We start from the raw sequence: 23,969 nt of genomic DNA, 5'->3' as shown, positions 1-23,969 counted from the left end.
GAGACGGAGTCTCGCTGTGTCTCCCAGGCTGAAGTGCAGTGGCGTGATCTCGGCTCACTGCAAGCTCCGCCTCCCGGGTTCACGCCATTCTCCCGCCTCAGCCTCCCAAGTAGCTGAGACTACAGGCGCCCACCACCACGCCCGGCTAGTTTTCTGTATTTTTAGTAGAGACGGGGTTTCACCATGTTAGCCAGGATAGTCTCGATCTCCTGACCTCGTGATCCACCCGCCTCGGCCTCCCAAAGTGCTGGGATTACAGGCTTGAGCCACCGCGCCCGGCCGACGCAGCCACTTTTAAGTTTCAACTGTTTTTGTTTCTTTCCTAGTATTTTCAGATTCATATGCAAAAAAAAACTTATTTTCCTATTTATGTTTCAGTTTTAAGTATTAACTATTGACTTTATAGTATGGAAGATGAAAAGTTAAGTTTGCTAAACCCAACCCTCCACCTTTCTCCGCCAATGTAGTTTTATCATTTTATTCCATCTTTTAAATTATTTAATAGAGACAAGGTCTTGCTATGTTTCCAGGTTGGCCTCTGACTCCTGGACCGAAGCGATCTTCTTACCCCAGCCAGAGTAGCTGAGACTACAGGCATGCGCCACCATACCTGGTTCCAGTTTTTTTCACATTTTAATAAATCAATATTCATTGTTTATTTTATTATGGTTTTGCAAATATTATTCATGGTTGAGCCAAAAAGTAGACTCTGATTACATTTTTAAAATTGTATTACCCTGCTTCCTGTGGAGTTAATTACTGGCTCTATTAAAAAAAAAAATCTTAGGTTTTCCTATATAGATCACAAATTTGACAAAATCTTTTTTTTTTTTTTTTTTTGAGACAAGTTATCGCTCTGTTGCCCAGGCTGGAGTGCAGTGCTATGATCACGGCTCACTGCAGCCTCGATCTTCCGGCTCGAGTGACCCTCCCACTTCAGCCCCCAGAGTAGCTGGGACTAACAGGTGTGCACCACCACGCCTGCCTAATGTTTTATTTATTTTTTTTCAGAAATGGGGTCTCCCTATATTGCCCAGGCTAGCCTCCAACTCCTGAGCTCAAGCAATGCTCCCACCTCAGCCTCTCAAGTTGCTGGGATTACAAGAACGAGCCACTGTACCTGGCCCTGACAAATTCTTGAACACTTTGGTTTTTTTTTTGAGACGGAGTCTCGCTCTATCGCCCAGGCTGGAGTGCAGTAGCGCCATCTCGGCTCACTGCAAGCTCCAGCTCCCGGGTTCACGCCATTCTCCTGCCTCAGCCTCCAGAGTAGCTGGGACTACAGGCTAATTTTTTCGTATTTTAGTAGAGACGGGGTTTCACCGTGTTAGCCAGGATGGTCTCGATCTCCTGACCTCGTGATCCGCCCGCCTCAGCCTCCCAAAGTGCTGGGATTACAGGTGTGAGCTACCGCGCCCGGCCCTCTTTAACACTTTTAAACACATCAGATGATCTAACCATTTTGTTTCTTCTTTAGTGATATCTTTCTGGAAGTGCCCTGTCCTCCACTCAATCTGGATGGATTCTTCTCTGGGACTGCTGCCCAACTCTCATCCTGGGAGTTCCCTTTACACTTATCTTACAAATGCCATCTACCTTTCGCCTGTGTTGCATTACTTCTTTCCTGGGCCATAAAATCTTCTCTTTCTTGATTGACTTCCTCCTTTTTTATTTCTTTATTTTTATTTTTTATTTTATTTTTTTTTTGAGATGGAGTCTCGCTCTGTCGCCCGGGCTGGAGTGCAGTGGCTGGATCTCGGCTCACTGCAAGCTCCGCCTCCCAGATTCACGCCATTCTCCTGCCTCAGCCTTCCGAGTAGCTGGGACTACAGGCGCCCGCCACCTCGCCCGGCTAGTTTTTTTTTGTATTTTTTAGTAGAGACGGGGTTTCACCGTGTTAGCCAGGATGGTCTTGATCTCCTGAGCTCGTGATCCGCCTGTCTTCGTGCTCCCAAAGTGCTGGAATTACAGGCTTGAGCCACCGCGCCCGGCTGACTTCCTCCTTTTAGTGGAGTATATTTTCCAAGAGATATTTGAGAAAGGGTCTACAGGAGACATATATGTTGAGATCTTGCAAGCCCGGAAATGTCTTTTTTCTACCTGCCCTTTGGTTGATAATTTTGTTGGGTATACAATTCTAGATAGAAAACCATGTCTCCAGAATTTAAAGTGCATTGATAATTGTCTTCTAGTTTCCACTGTTACGGATAAAAAAAAATCTGAGTTCATTCTGACTCCCTTTTCTTTGCAAGTAACCAATTTTTCCCCCCTCTGGAAGCTTTTAGGGTTTCTTTTTTATCCCTAGTGTTTTGAAATTTCATAATGATGTGTGCTTTGTAGTGGCCTCTTTCTGTTCATTGTTCTAGATAATCTCAAACATGTATTTTAGTGCTGGAAATTTTTCTTTTATTATTTTTTTCTTTTTTTTTTTTTTTTTTTTTTGAGACAGAGTTTCACTCTTGTCACCCAGGCTGGAGTGCAATGGCACGATCTTGGCTCACTGCAACCTCCGCCTCCTGGGTTCAAGCGATTCTCCTGCCTCAGCCTCCGGAGTAGTTGGGATTATAGGCGCCCGCCACCACGCCCAGCTAATTTTTGTATTTTTAGCAGAGACAGGGTCTCACCATGTTGGGCAGGCTGGTCTCGAATTCCTCACCTCAGGTGATCCATCCACCTCAGCCTCCCAAAGTGCTGGGATTACAGGCGTGAGCCACTGCATCTGCCTCTTTTATTATTTCTTTACCTATTTTTTCCCTCTATAGTCTCAGTTCTTTTTCTTAGTTGCTTATTTAGAAATGGGGTCTTGTTATTTTGCCCTGGCTGTTCTTGAGTTCCTGGGCTCAACCAGCCTTCTCTCCTCAGCCTCCCAAAGTGCAGGGATTATAGGCATGAGCCACTGCTCCCCAGTCTGTTCTTCCTTTTCTGACATTCCTATTAGTCCTATGTCAGACTTAATTGACTGATCTTTGGATTTTTTTTTTCTCACATTTTCCCACTCTTTGTTTTGTTTTGTTTTTTTTCTATTTCATGGGAGATTCCCACAACTTTATCTTTCAACCCTTATATTGAGTTTAAGCCATGATCCTTTGAAATTATTTTTAATTGTTAAGAGCACTTGTTGTCTGTTTCTTTTTATATTATTTTTATTTCATGGATACAACATAGTCTCATCTCTCCACAAATAATGTTTATGTTGCTTTTCTATTTTGTAAGTTTTAATCTGCTTCTTGCATAATTTCTGTTTTCTCATATTTCCTTTTTGCCTGTTTGTTTTGGTCTCTGTCTTTCAAGTTGGAGACTTTCTGTACCCATGTGATGATCCCTGCTGTCTGCTCATATTTAAAAGTGGGTTACTAGGAAATCATTTGACAGCTCCATGGGAAAGCTGTCAACTATGTGGGCCTCATAGAAGGGTGATCAGGTGGGGACCCAGCTGCTTCCTTGGCAGATGCCCAGTGTCAGTATATACACACTTTCTCCTGAGCCAGTCAGTTTCTCCAAGGAGAGATTCTCCAATCTCCTGCCTGGGGGTATAAACCCGACTGCCAGCATACTGAGAACTGAGCAGAGGGAGAGAGCTGTAGTTCCATTATTCAGAATATAGACTTTCACCTTATCACCTTTTCCAGCAAAGTATCTGCAGCGGGCTGAGTGGTAACCCTCAAAAAGGTATGTCCATGTTATAAACCCTGAAACTTGTGGATGTTTTAATATAAACTTTTTTTCTTTTTTTTGAGACAGAGTCTTGCTCTGTTACCCAGTCTGCAGTGCAGTGGCACAATCTCAGCTCACTGCAACCTCCGCCTCCTGGGTTCAAGCAATTCTCCTGCATCAGCCTCCTGAGCAGCTGGGATTACAGGCATGTGCCACCATGCCTGGCTAATTTTTGTATTTTTAGTAGGGATGGGGTTTCACCATGTTGGTCAGGCTGGTCTCGAACTCCTGACCTCATGATCTGCCCGCATCAGCCTCCCAAAGTTCTGGGATTACAGGTGTGGGCCACTGTGCCCAGCCTAATATGAACTTATTTGGAAAAAGGGTCTTTAAATATATAATTAAGTATCCTGGATGAAGTCATCCTGGATTATACAGGTGGGCTCCGAATCCAATGACAAGTGTTCTATAAGCAACACACAGAGAGACACACAGAGAAGAGGAGGAAGGGCATGTGAAGATGGAGCCAGAGTCAGGAGCAATGCAGTCACAAGCCAAAGAACACCTGGAGCCACCAGAAACTAGAAGAGGCAAGGAATGGCATTTCTTTGGAGCTCCTGGAAGGTGGACAGCTCTGCCAACACCTTGGTTTCAGACTTCTTGCCTCCAGAACTATGAGACAATACATTTCTATTGTTCTAAGCCACGCAATTTGTGTTAATTTGTTATGGCCATTCTTGGAAACTTATACAGGGGCTAAGCATGGTGGCTCAGGTCTGTAATCTCAGCACTTTGGGAGGCTGAGGCGGGCGGATCACTTGAGGTCAGAAATTTGAGACCAGCCTGGCCAACATGGTGAAATCCTGTCTCTACTAAAAATACAAAAATTAGCCCAGGTACAGTGGCATGTGCCTGTAGTCCCAGCTACTCGAGAGGCTGAGGCATGAGAATCGCTTGAACCTGGGAGGCGGAGGTTGCAGTGAGCCGAGATCACGCCATTGCATTCCAGCCTGGGCGACAGAGCGAGACTCTGTCTCTAAATAAATAAAATAATAAAATAAAATAAAAGTATCCAGGCATGGTGGTGCTCGCCTATAGTCCCAGCTACTTGGGAAGCTGAGGATTGCTTGTGAGGATTGCTTAAGCCCAGGAGGTTAAAGCTGCAGTAAGCCATAATAGCGCCTGCACTCCAGTCTGGACAACAGGGCAAGACCCCGTCTCAAAGACAAACAGACAAAAGGCCCTGTCTCAAAATCAAACAGACAAAAAACCCTGTCTCAAAAACAAAACAAAACTAAAAAGGCCCTAAGCAGCGGCTCACGTCTGTAATTACAGCAGTTCGAAAGGCTGAGGTGGGCAGATTGCTTGAGCCCAGAAGTCCAAGACCAGTCTGGGCAATATGACAAGACCCCATATGTACTATTTTTAAAAAGCCAGGTGTGGTGGTGTGCACCTGTGGTCCCAGCTGCTTGGGAGGCTGAGGTGGAAGGGTCGTTTGACCCCAGGGGGCATAGGTTGCAGTGAGCCAAGACTGTACCACTGTACTCCAGCCTGGGTGACAGAGTGAGACCCTGTCTCAAAAACCAACCAACCAAATAAAAAAACCCAACAAAAAAATCTTATACCTTAAAAGATTGCCAACTTATAGTGGTTTGACTTACAATGTTTTCAACTTTATGTTGGGTTTATTAGAGTATTAAATGCGTTTTCAACTTATAATATTTTCAGCTTATGATACGTTTGTCTGGATATAGCCCCACTGTAAGTTAAGGAGCATTTGTATAGCACCCCGCCTCCCGTTAGCCTGTTAGTCCTGTGACCAGGGGCCCTTTGGTTCAACCTTTGCTGGGAATAAACCTTCAGTCTTCTACTGGGGTGAGAGCAGAGTAATTGGCTGAGATCTGAGGCTCTCATTGTATCTACTAGAGGCTTTTAACTAATATTCCAGTTTTCAGCCTTCCCCTCATTCCCACCTACGGTGGTACCTGGTGTCTTCACATGGGCCTTGCTGAGGTTCTCTGGTGCGAATTGTCTGGCTTTTTGTTGGCAAACCCCCTCCAGACCCCCAAACTTACAGGGTTACGATTCTCCTTTTTATACAGTAAAAATTCATTACCACTTGTATGACTCAGGGTTCTCCAGAGAAACAGAACCAATGGAATATATATAGAGATACATTAGAGGAGATTTATTATGGAGTTAGCTTACACAATTATGGAGGCTAAGAAGTCCCATGATATGCCATCTGCAAGTTGGAGGACCAGGAAAGCTGATGGGACAATTCAGCCTGAGTCTGAAAGCTCGGGAACTTGCACAGGGGTCAGGGGAGGGGACTGGTGTGTGCCCTGGGGTCCCAAGGCCCGAGGACCAGGAGCTCTGATATCTAAGGGCAGTAGAGGATGGATGTCTCAGCTCAAGAGAGTGAATTTGTGACTGGGTGCAGTGGCTTACACTTATAATCCCAGCACTCTGGGAGGCTGAGGTGGGCGGATCACTTGAGGTCAGGAGTTTGAGACCAGCCTGGCCAACATGGTGAAACCCTGTCTCTACTAAAACTACAAAAATTAGCTGGGTGTGGTGGTGCACACCTGTAATCCCAGCTACTCGGAGGCTGAGGCAGGAGAATTGCTTGAACCCGGGAGGCGGAGGTTGCAGTTAGCTGAGCTCATACCACTGCACTCCAGTCGGGATGATAGAGTGAGACCCTCTCAGAAAGAAAAAACAAACAAAAAAACCAGAGTGAATTTGCCCTTCTTCCATTGTTTTGTTCAATTTTGTCCCTCGATAAATGAAATGATGTTCTCCCACATTGGTGAGCGTGGATCTTTACTTAGTCTATCAATTCAAATGCTGATCTCTTCCAGAAACACCCTCACAGATACACCCAGAAATGTTTTATCAGCTATCTGGGCATCCCTTGGCCCAGACAAGTTAACACATAAATTAGCCTTCATGCTACCCATCTATCAGCTTTCCAACTTCCAAAATTGTAATCTCTCTCATCTGCTATCATTTTTCACTGTTTTGTGTGGTTTTGCCTTTATTTAAAAATACCTTTGACTGCCATTTAGTGGTGTTTTAGGAAGGAGAAGAGACAAATGAGTATACTCAATTACTTTAATCAGGAGACTCACATTCTTAATTTTAATTATTTAAGATTGGTTGCTGTAAGGAAGCTCATGCACTGTCTAGCGTGCCTCAGGCTTCCCAACTCCCTGCAGTGCTGCCCGAGGTCTGATTTGCACATTTATGTTCTCTACCTGGCTTCCTTCTGCAGTTATCACTGCTTTAGGTACCCTCCAGAGATCAGAATTCCAGAGAACCATGGCACCATGGCAAAGCGGGTATTTGGCAATGTAACTTCTGCCTAATTCTTCCCATTGAAAATATCCTGGAACTGGGCTAGAGAAGTAGAATGAATTAGAGTTAGGAAATTGGGGTAGGAGAGGAGGGAAATAAGGCTGGCTCCCCTTAGCTTGGTTGACTTTCTGATTCCTTAGTCGTGTAATCTACTGGCTCCTGTTTTCTTTCCTACTGCCTCTGTTTTCCCATTTGACTAATAGGCACAATCATCAATGCCCAGTGGGATGAGGTTGGCACAGTGAAATAAGACATGAGAAGCCTCTGGCTGGGCATAGTGGCTCATGCTTGTAATCTCAGCATTTTGAAAGGCCAAGGTGGAAAGATCACTTGAGCCCGGGAGTTCGAGACCAGCTTGGGCAACAGAGTGAGACCTCGTCTCTACAAATAATTTAAAAAAATTTTTTTGAGACAGAGTCTGGTTCTGTCACCCAGGCTGGAGTGCAGCGGCACAATCTCAGCTCACTGCAACCTCCGCTTCCCCAGTTCAAGTGATTCTCCTGCCTCAGCCTCCAGAGTAGCTGGGATCACAGGTGTCTGCCACCACGCCTGGCTAATTTTTGCATTTTTAGTAGAGATGGGGTTTCACCATGTTGGCCAGGCTGGTCTCGAACTCCTGACCTCAGGTGATCTGCCTGCCTTGGCCTCCCAAAGCGCTGGGATTACAGGCGTGAACCACCATGCCCGGCAAAAAGTAATTTTTTTTTAAGACATAAGAAGCTTCAACAGAAGGAAAGCTGGTGCTTGGCTATTTTCACCTTTATCTGCAGTGCAACATGTTATCTTGATTGACAATGAATTGTGATGCTCAGATATATCTACTCCCCATTGCAACTACCTACCTGGGCTCCACTGTTGGAAGGAGAGATCTTGATACTAAAAGACAATGATTTCGGAGTCCTGTTTTTGGAATTGGTGTCTCCAGCTGGGAAACCTGACCACCGCACTCTAGGTTCCTCAGCAGTCCCCATACTCATCTGCTCCAATATTGGAGAGTGTGGGAATTTTTCAGCTATGAAAGACACAAAAGGCAGCAAGAGGGATTCCAGGAGGAGCTACAGATGCAGAGGTGGTTGAGGGTGTTGAAATTGTGGGAAGGCCATTGTTTTGGACTGAGCTCCTGCACTAGGCCCCAGCAGACCAGCCCAAACCAAAATGGAGTCACTCATGCGAAATGGCATATAGTCGAACTGCAACTTTAAGGAAGCAGATCCCAAAATATACCAGTCTTTTTCTGAAAACAGGAAATTCCAGTCTACCTGAGTCAGTGTAATAAGGAACCCCTTCTACTTTACCTCTTACAGAAAGGCAACATGAACTAATCTGATGTTAATCAATTAATTTATTTCTATTGTTCTGTTTCCTTGTTCCCACTTTACAAACCCACTGTTCTGCCATTGCGCAGTGGGAGCTCTCATTCTGTTTTGTAGAATGGAAGCTCCCCTGATTCATGAATTGTGAATAGAAGCCAGTGAAATCTATAAATCTGTTGTAATTTTGCTTTTGACAAAGCCAGGGTCTTCGCTCATCTCTGTCTGCCAGGGAGCTTCAAAGGGGATACTGAGCAGTTGCTGTGTTGGGGGAGGGAGAAGGAGGTGGAACTTGCTACAATTCTCCAGTGAGAACCAACTAAGCACTTGGCAAAATATTCAGTTCCTTTTTCCATCCGTCCCCTTCTCCCTAAAGCTCCAGGGGCCCCTGAGAGATCTTCATACAGTGTAGGATGTCTGTCTGATCAGCTGGTTTTTTTTTTTTTTTTTTTTTTTTTTTTTTTTTTTTTTTTTGAGATGGAGTCATGCACTGTCACCCGGGCTGGAGTGCAATGGCACGATCTCGGCTCACTGTAACCTCCACCTCCAGGGTTCAAGCCTCAGCCTTCCAAATAGCTGGGATTACAGGTGCCCACCACCATGCCCAGCTAATTTTTTTTTTCCTTAATTTTTTTGTAGAGATGGGGTTTCACTATGTTGGCCAGGCTGGTCTCATGCTCCCGATCTCATGATCCGCCCGCCTTGGCCTCCCATAGTGCTGGGATTACAGGTGTGAGCCACTGGGTCCCTCCAGGCTGTTGGTTGGATTAAGTGGAATGGCTGCAGCCAGACCTTCCCTGACCTACCAGGGGCTGGGACCCAGGGAAATAGGGTCCAGTAATTCAGATCACAATTGTTCTAAAAGGTCAGCCGAGAGCGCCCACATCCTCACTGCCCCCAGGGCTGATTCCCCATGGTGCTGGTCCTGGGAAATGGGGGGCCAAGGGAAAAGCAGAATCTGACAGTCCCAAGGCCCTACCACCCCTTCCTCTTCTCTCCCCATCTTCCCTCTCCCCTGCCCTTCCTCCACCATCCCCCAGGAAGCAGTAGACACAATCAGCAACTTTTATTTATTTTTTTTAAATAAAAAGGCACTTTAGGGCTTTTACGGAGGAGGCTGAGGCCCATTAAGACACAAATTAAATCTTTGTGGGAACAGCCAGAGTGCGATTCCCTGCGTGAGGAAGGCCCCTCACTGGCACTGCTGCCCCCAGCCCCAGATTTCCATTGGCCTTGGGCCCGCTGCCCTCCTCTCTCCCCCCAGGATTAAAGTGCATCTCAGCAGCAAGAGGGGAAATTAATCAGTCTTTGTATTAAGTAGGTTGTATGGCAGGGCCGGAGAGTGGTAGGAGGAGAGAGAAAGAAGAAGCAGGTGAGGGAGCCAAGGAGTGAGGGGAGGGTGGAGGAAGGGAGTGGGGTCCTCTGCCAGACAGTCTACTGCTTTATTTAACTCTCTCAGCAAGTGCAGGAGGGAGTCACTATTGCTAGCCCCACTTTACAGATAGGGAAAACTGAGGTTTCACCAAGTTAAGTGACATGACCAAGGTCATGCTGCTAATGTCAGCTGGGATTTGAATCTCCTTTTAGAGGAGAGGGGAGAAGAAAAGGAAGAGAGAGAAGGCTGGGCACAGTGGATCACACCTGTAATCCCAGCACTCTGGGAGGCTGAGGCGGGTGGATCACCTGAGCTCAGGAGTTTGAGCCCAGCCTGGGCAACATGGTGAGACCTTGTCTCTACTAACAATACAAAAATTAGCCGGGTGTGGTGGTACACGCCTGTAATCCCAGCCACTCGGGAGGCTGAGGCGGGAGAATTGCTTGAACCTGGGAGACGGAGGCTGCAGAGAGCTGAGATTGTGCCACTGCACTCCCTCCCTGACAGAGGGAGACTCCATCTCAAAAAAAAAAAAGAAAAAGCAAAGGAGGGGGATACACCCATTGTTCCCCTTTCCTCATCCCGTCCCTCCACCCCAAGAGCATTGCTCTGCAGTGTTCAGGAGCTGGGAAGTCCTTCCTTCTTTTGAACTGCCCTTCCCTGTGACCAGTCACTCTTGAGGGGCCCACAGAGAAGGTGTGTTTTATCTGGGCGGAGCACTGGATGAGTAGGTGTGGGGAAGGGGCCACTAGCCAGTCTACCCAAGTAACCCCTTGGGAGCTGTGCCGGGTGCTGGAGTTTGGAAAAGGGGAAGGGGTAGAGATGGAAAAACCATTGTCCTTGGAGGCTCCTAGGTGAGGGAGTCGGGAGCCAGTGTGAGGTAGAGGGGCTGGGCTCCCTTTGCCTTCCTCCAACCTGTGCTGACCTGTCATTCATTTGTTCAACAAATGTTTATTCAGCACTTGCTGCGCTGCTGGTGGGAGGCTAAGTGCTTCAGTTAGAGAGCAATAAGAATGAGAATAATGCCATATTTCTTCTTTCTAAGAAGCATATTTTTCCCACAATTTTAACATTTCTGAAACTAGGAAGTGTCTTACAAGCAGCAAATGTTATATTTCCAGCAGTTTTTTTTTTCCTTAGACATACATAAAGTCATGGTGTGTCCAAACCATGACAGTTTAGATTTAATGAAAATTGGTAGTAATTGTGCTTATAGTGCTTACAACACACCAGTGACTGTCCTCACTGCTCTATGTGTATTAACTCATTGGGTCCTCCCAGCCATCTGAGGTAAGTATTATTACCATCTCCATTTTAGAGATAAGGAAACTGAGGCACCAGGAGGTGAATTCTTTTTTTTTTAAGACAAGGTCTCACTCTGTTACCCAGGCTCGAGTGCAGCCTCGACCTCCCGGGCTCAAGCAATCCTCTCCCCTCAACCTTACAAGTAGGTAGGACTACAGGTGAGTGCCACCATGTCTGACTAATTTTTTCTTATTTTTTGTAGAGATGCGGATCTTGCTATGTTGCCCAGGCTGGTCTCGAACTCCTGGGCTCAAGTGATTCTCCAGCCTTGGTCTCCCAAAGTGTTGGGATTACAGGCACGAGCCACTGCACCTGGCCAAAGAGGTGAACTCTTATCTCCTCGTCAAAAGTGGCCAGCACCATGGACTGCCTTGCAAACACTAATGCCAGGCTTGTAACCAGGCTTTCACAGTGCTACAAAGAGAACACCAGAGAGGATGCCCACCCTGGAAACCTCCCACCTGGAGAAGGCTGTGGGGGCCCTTCCAGTCCTCCCCTCTGTCCCTTCTCCTTGGTGTGTGGTCTGCAGTGATTAATCACAAAAGCACCTGTCACTCCTCTTAGCCTGACAGCTGTCAGCTCAGCCCAGGAGAGGGTGGGATGGAGAGTGGGGTGGGGGAGCCATGGAGAAACTCAAAGAGCTGAAAGTGGAGCATCTCTTCATTTCTCCTGGTCTGTCTCAAGCTGGGGAGGCACCTGCTGATGGGGAAGATTTTCAGTAGAGAGAAGAAAAGGGGAGAGAAGTTACTAGAAATCCCTCTTCCCTTACCACCCACACTCCAAAGCAGGCCAAAAGCCAACTTGAGAGGCAAAGGGCCTGGGATGTTGCTCCTCTCTCCGCCAAACCTGTGAATCTAGGCAAATCTCCAGCCCTCAGTTTCTCAATCTGGACAGTGGGATAAATTCTCCACATGGAGACCCTAGATGAGAGACTAAGAAATACCAATTTTCCAGGCCTTTCTTCTGCCTGTGTCTTCTCCCTCTGGACTACTCCCCACCCTGCCCCCTCCGCCCCCCCAACCCCACCCCACAACATTCAGTTCTACCCCCTCCCCAGCCTGACTCTGCCAAGTGCTGGGAAATGAAGATCTCACCTGCCAAAAGGAACTGGGAGGGGTGCCGAGGGCCCTGCCAGCAGCCCAGAGCTGTCAGGATGGCGATAATTAATTAATCAATCCATCCGGGGAGGCCCACGGCAGCCTCTCCTGGACACAGCACAGCAGACAGAGACAGCAGCTACTGCAACCAGGTTGCGGCCAGGGAGGCCCTGCCAACCCAGGCCACGTGAACCTCAGGTCCTGCAGTCTGAGCTGGGTAGGGGGAGTAGAAAGAAGGGGCTTGTCTTCCCATGCCTGGTGCATCTCACACTTGCTCATTCACTCAACAAATACTACTAAGCACCGGCTCTATGTCTTGGATCAGGTTTGCTGGAAGCAGAACCTGAGACAGGGATTCAGACACCTTTGCTTCCTCAGGGAGTGCTCACTTCTCAGGAATCCCTGGCAGAGGAGGAGGCTGAGCAAGGATGTGCTCTCAGCTACAGTCTAGCCTCGGCTTGATCCACAGAGGGCTCTGGAGCATACGCCACACTGTAAAGTTTTCTCCCCGTTTAAGAAGAAGGCCAGCCCTTCGCACTCTTCTCGGTTGGTCATTACCTGTGTGCTGTTGAGGGTGGGTAACCTCCAGGGCAAGGTGCTTCCCATCAGCAGATGGTGAGACCCCAGCAAAGGGGCAGCTGGGAGCCATTAGCAGCCAATATCCACAGTAGCTGAGGGGTGGGTGCACCGCGTGGGTGCAGGGGCTCCAGGCCTGGTATCAGCAGGTTGCACTACACCAGTGGTTCTCCAAGCGTGGCCTCTGGACCAGCAGTATCCGCATCCTGTGGAAAATGAAAAATTTCAAGTCCTATCTCAGAAATCCTGAATCAGACACCCTGGGTGTGGGACCCTACGAGCTCTGTTTTATTCTTAGCAGCCCCTCCAGGTGCTTCTGGTGCTTGCTCACTTTGGAGAACACTGAACCACAGGGTACAAGGGTGAGCAATAGAGTCGCAGTCTCAGTGCTCATGGGACTTAGAGCTAGTGGCTGATCGGCAGGTTGCACATGAGGCTATTTATGGGTTTGTGGACCCAGGTCTGTGACCGGTAGCTCAGCTAGTTTGACCAGGTTTTCCACATAGTGGGATACTCCCAAAGCTCCTGCCATGGACCTTCATTCTTGAAGTCATCTATAGCCTAGGACCCCTCTCTTTACACCCATTGTACAGTGTCCTTCCCTCAACACCCCACCGTGGTGCCACTATGAGGGGAGGACATTCATATTTTGACCAACGTGTTCTGAATCTCTTCTGGGCTCTTTCTTATAAGCTATGTCTTGGATTCCTCTCTGAAGCAGCTCCTGTGTTATAGACATTAGCATCCCCATTTCACAGCAGAGGAAACCGTGGCTCAGACTAACTTGTCTAAAGCGGCACTGTTAACAAGGGAAGAGGCCGGGCATAGTGGCTCATGCCTGGATTCCGAACATTTTGGGAGGCCAAGGTGGGGGGATTATTTGAGACCAGGACTTTTAGATGAGCCTGGGAAACATAGTGAGATCTTATCTCTCTAAAAAAAAACATACAACAATTAGCCGGGCGTGTTGGCGCATGTCTGTAGTTCTAGCTATTCCTGAGGCTGAGGTGGGAGGATTGCGTTAGCCCCAGAGGTTGAGGCTGCAGTGAGCTTTGATGACACAAATAAAATAAAATAAGGGGAAGAGAAACCAGGACTTTTGAATCCAAGCTCAGCTACTGTGTTCTGCTAGAAATAATTTTGGCAGAAGCCAGTAATGTGGGTAACCTTCAGGTGAGGGGAGTGGTGGGACAAGGGACACAGGAGCCTTCTGGGGCACTGGAAGGACCATATCTTGATCTGGGTTGTGGTAACACACTTGTATGCATAGGTTAAAAAGTCACTGAGCTTTACACCTAGGATTTATGCATTTTATTGTATGTAAATTATACTTCATTTTTTAAAATGCAGAAACCAAACCCTGAACAGTCACAAAAAGACAAATACTGTATTATTTAACTTATTGAGGCATCAACAGTGGTCAAACTCACAGAAACAGAAAGCAGAATGGTGGTTGCCAGGAGCTGTAGGGAGAGAGGAAGGCTGAGTTGTTTTTTAATGGGTACAGAGTTTCTATTTTACAAAATGAAAAAGTTCTGGAAAGTCGTTGCTCAGCAATATGCGTATACTTAACTCTACTGAGTTGTACACATAAAAATGGTTAAGATGGGACAGGCATGGTGCCTCATGCATGTAATCCTAGCACTTTGGGAGGCTGAGGCAAGTGGATTGCTTGAGTCCAGGAGTTCAAGACCAGCCTAGGCAACAGGGCAAAACCCTGTCTCTACAAAAAATACAAAAATTAGCTAGGCATGGTGGCACGCCTATAATCTCTGCTACTAGGCAGACTGAGGTGGGAAGATTGCTTGAGCTCAGGAGCCAGAGGTTGCAGTGACCTGAGATCACGCCACTGTACTCCAACCTGGGTGACAGAGCCAGAGCCTGTCTCAAAAAATAAAAAATAAAAAATTATATATTACATGTATTTTATCACAATTAAAAAAATTTTTTTAAATCCTTAAAAATCTTGCTTTGGGATGCTCCATGAAGTAGAGGCACTAGATAATAGATTAGATGGCTGGTCTTCAATAGCACCAACTGGGGATTCGCCTCCCGAATGAACTGGTTAGAACTTTAGACTCTTGAAGTCAGCAAAGGCAAGCGTGCTCTCCTATACCCCTGGTGGGTGTTTCATCCTATGCGGAAACCCCTTCTGGTGACGGGAGCTCACTCCATCCATGCTGAAAAGTAATGCAAGATAGTGCTGGATACTTAGAAGACACAGACAAACACGAAGGATGCCTGTCCTTCTTTGCAGAGCTCTATTAGAAAGTCTCCTCGTATGCAGCTCCTTGGGAGGCTGTGGCAGGAGGATCAGTTGAACTCAGGAGGCGGAGGTTGCAGTGAGCCGAGATCACACCACTGCACTCCAGCCTGGCGACAGAGCGAAACTCCATCTCAAAACAAAAACAAAAACAAAACAAACAAAAAAAGAAAGTATCCTTGTATGAAGCCCAAAACTCTGCCCTTGGTCCCTGTTCCGAACCTTTAGCGCCATGGAGTATGAGTAACGCCTCACACAGGACCACCCTGCAGGGTTTTGTTTTGATTTGCTTTGGTTTTCCAGCCCCGCACATTTGAAACTATTTCTTCTTTGCTGGACACATACTTCTGGTGCCAGGCATGGCACAATCATACGGAGATCTGACCTCTGCCTCTGTGTCCTGTTGCCCAGTGAGTCAGTCAGCACAATGGGTGTCAGGAGTATTCCTTAGCTAACATGGAAGTGACTGCAGATCAAATAAACATATCCACTAAACCCAACCTAAATGGATCTCTTACTCAAATTCCCCTGAGCTGGATCCCATAAATGCCCATGGCCACTCCAGTACCACCCAACACAAGGGAAAGTGTGATGAGGAGAAAGTTAGAGTGGAAAAGAGACAGGGATCTTAGCTGATCGTGGTTCAAGTTTCTACATTTGCAAATTGTATAAAGCCATATGACCACATGCACATGTTTGCTAAAGCCCTTCTGAGGATCTTGGAAGGGGCCTATGTAAGTGAGTGGCCCCGAAGCACAAGCTACGTTAGCTACATGGCAAATCCAGCTCTGTCCATGGACTGTGAGACCGTGGAGGATGGGGCCACCCTGCAGGTTTTTGACGCTGATCCTCCTCACCCCTGCCCCTATCCCCAGGCTTCTCTTTTGCTGGGTAAATATGATCAGTGCCTTCTGTGATTCCTCAGAAATAGCTCCCTGCTTCTGGTCTGACCTGGTGTGGGTGGTAGTTTGTCTACATTCCTTTAGAAGGGCCCGGAACTGAGTGACAGCTTGCTGATTGCATCTGCCAGAGCAGGATATTCAACTCCACGCATCCATTGATTCCCTCAAATGGCCTTGGGACCAAGGTGTCACAGTTAGGCACTGCCCATCCTTCATTCATGGATTAACCTGGCAACAGTTTCAGAGTGTTTCGTTTGCGCCAGGCCCCGAGGTAGGCCCCGGGATGCAGAGACAAACGGGAGAGTCCCTGCCCTTGGGGAGCTTACACCTTCCACTTGCCTAGCTGCAGCTATAACCTCATGACTCCCTCTGCCCCCATCCTGTTCCCACGAACTTAGCTTTTAGCTCCAATCCCAGAGCCTTCCACAGAGCCTCAACTCAATTTCATCTTATTTGATTTGCTCCATTTGACCATTCTGCCAAAATCATTTTGGATCTTGTTTCTGCGTGCCCTGTCCTCTCTCTCCTTCCTGGCTCTGTGTCATCCACGAAGGTGATAAGCCTGCCTGTTATGTCTTCATTGCAGTCCCTGATAACAGTGTTCGACTGCCCAGGCTGAGGACAGAGCCTGGAGGCACTAGGAGTTTCCCTCCAGGTGGACACAGATTCCTTAATCAGTACCCTTAGGAGACAGTGGTTCAATCCACCTAATTACACAGTCTCCCAGGCATGCTTGTCCATTTGTTCTCAAGAACATCACAAGAGTCCTTGTCACATTTCTCAGTGAAAACAAGACACATCACATCTGACATGGTTTCCTTTTTTTCAGGCTGGCAACCCTGTCAAGAGAAGAGTGGATTCTGTTTTCCAGTCACCAACACCAAACTTTTTTTCTCAACTTTTTGCTGAAGAATGTATTTGGAAAAGTCCCCACATCATAACTGTACAGCTTGATGACTTTTCACAAAGTGACCCACCATCTATTCATCACCCAGATCAAGAAACGGAACAATACCACCCTGCCCCCTTGAAAGTGCCCTCATTTCTCCTTTCTGTCACCTCCCCTTGCCGGGAGTAACCCTCGTGTGACTTCCAACACCACAGACTAACTTCTCCCATTTTTGAACTTTGCATAAATGAAATCACACGGAATGTATTCTTTTGTATTTGCCTTTTTTTCAACATTATATGTGAAATTCATTGTATGCTATCATAGATGCTTACTCTCATGGGTGCATAATATTCTATTATATGAATATGCACAATTTATTTATCCATTCTACTGGTGATGAGTGTTCTTCCAGTTTAGGGCTATTATGAGTCATGCTGCTATGACCATTTTGTTATTTATAATGTGGTGCACGTAGGTACTCCTATGTTGAGTCTGTACCTAGGAGTGGAATCTCTGGGTCATGATGTATCCATTTTGCAGCTTTGCCAGAGTTTTGGAAAGTAGTTGCACCATTTTATATTCCCACCAGCAATACACGAATCTTACCAACATTTGGTATTGTTAGTCTTTTAAATGTTATCCCTTCTATAGCATAAAGTGATAGAAGTGATATCTCACTGGATTTGTATTTCCCTGATGACTAATGATGTAGGGCCCTTTCCATGTGCTTACTGGCCATTTGGATAGCCTCTTTTGTGAAGTGTCTGTTTAAATCTTTTGCTCATTTTTCTATCGGATTGTCTGCCTTTTTCTTATTTATTTGTAGGAGTTTCTTTTTTACATTCTGGATATGCACTGACTCTACTCTTAACCTCAGCCAATTATTTTTGCAAATGAGTATATTTGATGGCAGGAGGCAGCTGGAGAGTGAGCATTGCTTTAGTGAGAAGCTGAATCACGGAGGAGCTGGTGATTCCAGTTGTCATTGTTCATAATCAGGATGCCATGTTTTTCTTGAAGAGTGATGAGGCTGTATGCAAGACGCAAGAATCCAGAAACAACATGTTGAGGGTAACAGGGCAAACCCAATAAGTTGGTGGGGCGAGATGGCAGGGGAGGGCATCACAGTGTCATGAAAGACTTTGAGGTTAGTTGTCAGAAATGCTGAGCTCAGGCCCTGGCCTCACCACTTCTAGATGTGTGATCTTGGATAAATCACTTTGCCTTTTTAAGCATCTGTTAGGGGATTCTGGATAATAGATAATAATACCCATTTTACAAGGTTTTCTGGGGTTAAATTAGAAAGCCTATAAAAATGTAATATTTTATGCAAATGTCAAATATAGCTTGCATTTGGGAGGACTGCAGAAGTCTGGCTTAATTTAGTAACTGCTCAATAAATATGCATTGTTATGTTTCTAGGTATACCAGGTAAACAATCTAGTGATAGAGAGTCTGATGTCAGATTACCTGAGTTCAAATACACTTTCTGTCACTTGTTAGCTGTGTGTCATTAGGCAAATAGCATCTTTGCACTAGTTTCCTTAGGACAGGATCTGTGTGAATTAAATGAGATAATTTATATAAAGATAAAAAATAATTTATGTATTGACCCATACCAGGCTCACAGAAGGCACACAAATGTTAATTATTGATCAGTAGCTTACTTATATCATCTCACATTTTGAACTGAACGAAGCAGAGTTTGTGCTGTCGTCACTTTGCACATGAGGAGAGGTTAAGACAACTGCCAACACCACATGTCCTGTAATTGCTAGAGCTGGGATGTGAACCCAGGCCTCTGTGGGTCTGTTGCAGTCCAGTGCATCTAACTGGACTGCTCTCCAGCTCATATTTGTCCATCCTACTTCCAAGAACACCAGGAAAGCCTTTGTCAGATGCCTCCCTGGATTTCCCAGGATGGAGGGAGGGGAGTGGAAGAGGGGACGCAGCTGCAGGGTGGGTTGGGCATGACTGGTCTGGTGTATGGAAGGGGCTGAGAGATTGAGGCTGGTAATTCCACGAGCCCTAAGCTGCAGATTCATCAGGAGCCCCGCATCGGGGGGCTCTCCTGAGCCCCATGCCCTGCAGCCCGGGATGGCCCCGAAGCTTTCCGTAATGAGCCTGCCACATGGCTGGACAGAGACTTATGACTTCTGGTGGCTGGACTGCCTCCTCCCGCTTGTCCTCCCTGGTTATTTATCACATTTGTCTCTCTCGAGAGGCAGGGCCATCGCTTACACTGTCCAGAACAGGGAACGCAATAAAGCCAGTTCTACGGGAGGCTCTGAGCCCTGCCCCCTTCACTGAGGGTAGGGAGGAGGCAGAAGGGCCCTCCTGGTGGGGGTGAGGGAAGGTCCCAGCAGCAATGCCAGCCTGAGTCCAACTACTTAGGAGGTCTCTAGCAGCATTGCCACCACTGTAGTGATGGATATCACTCTCCCCTCCAAGCTAAACTGGCCCTAGCAGGATCAATAACAGCATCCCCACACCCACTCATGCTGTTACCCCCACACCACCCTGGGCACTGCCGCCATCAATAAGACCAGTGGTGTCACTGGTGACATCACCATCATCCCGCTGCAGTCAGTGTCACCACTACCAACATTATCACCCACAGGAAGGTCATCGCCAGCCTGGCTTCATTATCCACTTTAGCTTGGCTCAGAGAAACAAACAAATCAGAATTTTCACAGCTGTTTCGGCCTCCACTCCCAACTTCTGCACCACAGGGAACCTCCACAGAAGGGTCCTGAAGGCAGTGTCCTCCTTGTCTGGCATCCCTGGTTCTGTGGAGGCAGACTAGGGTCGTGAGAAGAGCTGGACTCTAGACAACCTGATCTTGGACTCCTCTGTGCCACCAACTAGATGAGATGCCCGGAGCCAGTGCCTCAGTAGTCTTATCTGTAAGGTGGGGATAGTGAAATTCACCTCACCAGGTTACTGTAGGGATATGTGTTAAGTATATGGTACATAGTGGGTGTTTAATAAGTAGCACATACAATGAGGATCATAGTTATCATTATTCCAGGGCAAAACTGCTCTCCTAGACACTCAGTTCCCTGAATGGCGGCCTCCTTGCCTCTGCCCAGAGACTCTCCTGAGCCTCCCGCTGTCCTGGTCACCTAGCTCAGGACGGTGACTTCTCTCCCCATCTCCTGCTGCCTGACCCAGTTTCTGTGAAAACCCATGTGTCTCATGGAGCAGAGATGGCAGAGTCACATCTACAGGTCTCATCGTCCTATTAGGACAACATCAGGGTAAACATTAGTTATTCACAAACCCAATTACATTTTGATTACTCTGACCCAAGTGAGATTGGGGTTACTCTCACTCCGCATTTATTTTTTGGTACAAGCTTCTTAAGTTGCCAGGAGAGGAAAACAGCCCCATTGCCTCCCACTCTACCCGGGCAGGAATCTTCTCCTGGGTCCCTTATTTTCTTCTCCTTCCCTGTTCCTAAACGCAGCTGTATCTGGGCACTTGGTCATTCAATGGGGGAGCAGAAGGGGCCAGTCCAGGGAGACAGGGAATTTCAGTTAGAGGGAAGGGAGAACTTCTAACAGGGAAGGGGGCAGGGGAGGACGGGAAGGGAAGGCGGAGTGCCTTTGCCCAGCTGGGGAGACTTGGGAGCTGTGTGCATTCGGGGCCAGGTGGTGGGCTGACCTCCCGATGCCTAGGATGCACCGCCACAGTCTAGGCTGTGCCTCTGGTTGACATGTTCAGACTTGAACTCTGGATCTTCCATGAAACCTGCCTCTCCCATAGTCTTCTCCATCTCAGTAAAGCCTTCCAGTGGCTCAGGACGAAACCCTTGGTGTTGCCCACAGCTCCTTTCTTTCTTTTTCTTTTTTTTTTTTTTTTTTTTTTTTTTTTTTTTTTTGAGATAAGAGTCTCACTCTGTCACCCAGGCTGGAGTGTAGTGATGTGATCTCAGCTCACTGCAACCTCCACCTCCTGGGTTCAACCGATTCTCCTGCCTCGGGTTCCCTAGTAACTGGGATTACACACATACACTAACATGCCTGGCTAATTTTTGTACAGAAGGGGTTTCACCATGTTGGCCAGCCTGGTCTCGAACTCCCAACCTCAGGTGATCTGCCCACCTCAGTCTCCCAAAGTGCTGAGATTACAGGCGTGAGTCACTGCTCTGGGGCCACAGCTCCTTTCTTTCACTCCAATGCACTAGTGAATCCTTTGGCTCCACCTCAACCTATGTATCTCACCAGCTCCACGACTCCCACCCCCTGGTCCAATCCATTGCCAGATGACTGCAGTCCCCAGGTGTCTCTCCCATGATAGTCCATTCTCAACACAGCCACCAGAGTGGCCCTTTTCAGTGTGTGTTGACCAAGTCACTTGGCCATTTGAAATGCCACAAGGGGTTTCTTTCTCTCAGAGGAAAGCCTGAGTCCTTGCAATGTCTCCCAGGCCACCCCCCGCTCCTTGACCAGGCCCCCCACACACCCCTGCCTGCTCTCTGGCCAGGCCCCCATGTCCCCCTGCCCGACTCTGGTCAGACCCCTATGACCCCCTGCCTGCTCTCTGGCCAGGCCCCCGATGTGACCCCTGCCCTCTCTCTGGCCAGGTCTCCCACACACCCCTGCCTGCTCTCTGGCCAGGCCCCTGCACCCCCCTGCCCGCTCTCTGGCCAGGTCTCCCACATACCCCTGCCTGCTCTCTGGCCAGGCCCCTGACGTGCCCCTGCCCACTCTCTGGCTAGGCCCCCAACGTGCCCCTGCCTGCTCTCTGGCCAGGCCCCCATGTCCCCCTGCCCGACTCTGGTCAGACCCCCATGTTCCCCTGCCCACTTTCTGGCCAGGCCCCCGATGTGACCCCTGCCCGCTCTCTGGCCAGGTCCCCCACGCGCCCCTGCCCACTCTCTGGCCAGGTCCCCCACGCGCCCCTGCCTGCTCTCTGGCTTTGCCTGCATGGCTCTTCCCTCATGCTCTGCTCTAGCCACGAAGATGCCAAGCAGTCTGGCCTCTGGCTTTGGCACTTGCTGTTCCTGTGGTTGGGACACCTTCCTCACAGATAGCCACATGCTTGTGCCTCCCCTGCTTCAGACCTCCACTCCAGAGTCACCTCACCAAAGAAGCCATCTCCGTCTGCCAGGTCCTAGCAGAAAGCAGAAGGCCACTCAGATTCACATCCTGTGAGGAGAGTCTACACAGGTGTGGGCGGGGGGTTTGGAACCCACAGGGATAGTGCAGGACCCCCAGGCAATTGACTGGGGAGCGGAGGGAAGGGTGGGTGCGGCTGTCGCAAGGCCAGACAGGATGTGGAGGTTGTGGGAGGCAGCTGTTAGAGAATCCCAAAATAAAAAGGGCTCTCTGGAAAGGACGACCAGACAGAAGCTGAGATCCTTGGTCAAGGGAAGCATCCAACCCTTTGCTTCTGGGCTTCTCGGGGACTCCCCACTGGCTGAATTCCTGGAAGCCAGAGGGCAGGGAACTGGGTGGTGCAGTCTGCGCAGGCCAGCCTCCCAGGGCACAGACCTGGGTGAAGAAGGGTAGAGAGTGGGTCTGGAGGGGCAAAGGGAGCATGTTCATTCAGGTCATCATCTGAATAGTGACCACATTATTTAACCACCACCCCCAGTACTCCATCCCTCTTCCTTATTTTCTCTCTTTGTTTGAGATGGGATCTTGCTATGTTGTGCAGGCTGGTCTCTAATTCTTGGGCTCAAGCGATCCTCCCACCTCAGCCTCTGGAGTAGCTGGGATTACAGGTGTGAGCCACCATGCCCAGCTCCTGCTTGTTTTTCTGTATATCACTTAATATCTTCTTAAAATATCCATAATTTTTCTCCTTACTCACTGGATTGTAAGCTCCACAAAGCTGGGGTTTTTGTCTGTTTTGTTCATGAATGCATCCCCAGTGCCTAGAACAATGTCTGGTATATCATAAATGCTCGATAAATGTATGCTCAAGGAGAGAATCAGTGACCAAAAGAGGGAGGCAGTAGTGGGGAGGGGCCAGGTGACAGCTAATGTGGCCTGAGGTCTCTTCCTACAGCCCAAGGTCTCTGGGTTTCACTCTGGAACTTGCCATTCGTAATAGAGAAAGAATGCATTTGTTGTTCAGGTAATTGGTAGTAACTGACAGTAATTTCAAGTAATTAAGCACTAATTAATTCAATGAGTCAGTAATGTATTTATTTATGGTATCTGTGTTTGTTCCCTTATAAATATTGCTATTACTTTTGTCAGGTCATTAAAATCCACTGGGAAAGTCACTGAGGTCCCAGGAGATTGTGGAAGCTTGGCTTGGCCTGGGCCAAGAATGAGCTCTGGGATGGAGGCTGGACGAAGGCCCTGGGCTGGAGCTCATATAGGACGGGCTTAGATACTGGTGAGGGGTTGTACGTGTGTTTAGCTGATGTTAGTTTGGGGCTGGGGAATGAGATGATCAATCACAAAATCCTTTCCAAGTTATTGACTTCTCTTTTATTCCCCTTCCCAATTCAGAAGTATTCTTTTAGGCTGTAATACATGAGGTTCATTGGGGACACTGGCTATAGACAGTCCTCTCCTCCCCAACTTCTTTTCCAAGGAAACAGCAGTGTCCCGAGCCCCTGGACCTCTGCCCTGGGGTCTGATCCTCTTGGCACTAGACCACCCAATTATGGGCTGGATAGAAGATGGAGAAGGAGAGGAAAGGAGATCTTGAAGGACCCAGAGCAGGACCTGAAGGGGGTGGGGAGAGCAGAGGAGATCCTGAGCTCAGAAGAGGCAAGCTTTGGGGGTCTTGGTGACTTCAGGCCAGGCAGGTCCCATAGATGGGCTGGCCTGGAAGGACAGCGTGACGGCACTCACAGAAGACATCACCCCCATCTTTCTGGATTCCCAGTCCACACTCCCCCAATACCCTCAAACTAGTAGTGTCAAATGTTAGGGTTTCTCAGAGGCCAGGGTTTTATAAGCTCCCCAGAACTGCTATTCCTTTTCCTGGTGCGGCCTTTCCTCCTCCAAAGTGACAGGGGGGAGGCATTAAGGCACAGACCGTGGAGTCAGATGACAAGGGGTCAGATGCTGGGCGTGATGTGTTGGGCAAGTGACTTAATATTTCTGAGCCTCAGTTTTGTCACCTGTGAATTAGGGATAATGATAGTATCTGCCCCACAGAGTTGTTAAAATATTTAAATGTGCTTGTGCCCCTAAAGCACTTAGCCCACATGACCTGACAGGTAGGAAGTACTCAATTCACATTAGTTACTAGAATGGCTGATGTAG

General features: G+C 47.9%; 1 protein-coding gene across 11 annotated transcripts in view; it reads left to right on the top strand.

The window, feature by feature from the left end:
- The window catches only part of CCDC167 (coiled-coil domain containing 167), a 699,343-nt gene that overhangs the window by 401,597 nt on the left and 273,777 nt on the right, over positions 1-23,969 (top strand). The gene's annotated exons all lie outside the window — the stretch shown is intronic.

Source organism: Macaca thibetana, chromosome 4, assembly GCF_024542745.1.
Source record: "Macaca thibetana thibetana isolate TM-01 chromosome 4, ASM2454274v1, whole genome shotgun sequence".
NCBI lineage: Eukaryota > Metazoa > Chordata > Mammalia > Primates > Cercopithecidae > Macaca > Macaca thibetana.
This window is presented reverse-complemented; position numbering and strand designations above follow the sequence as displayed.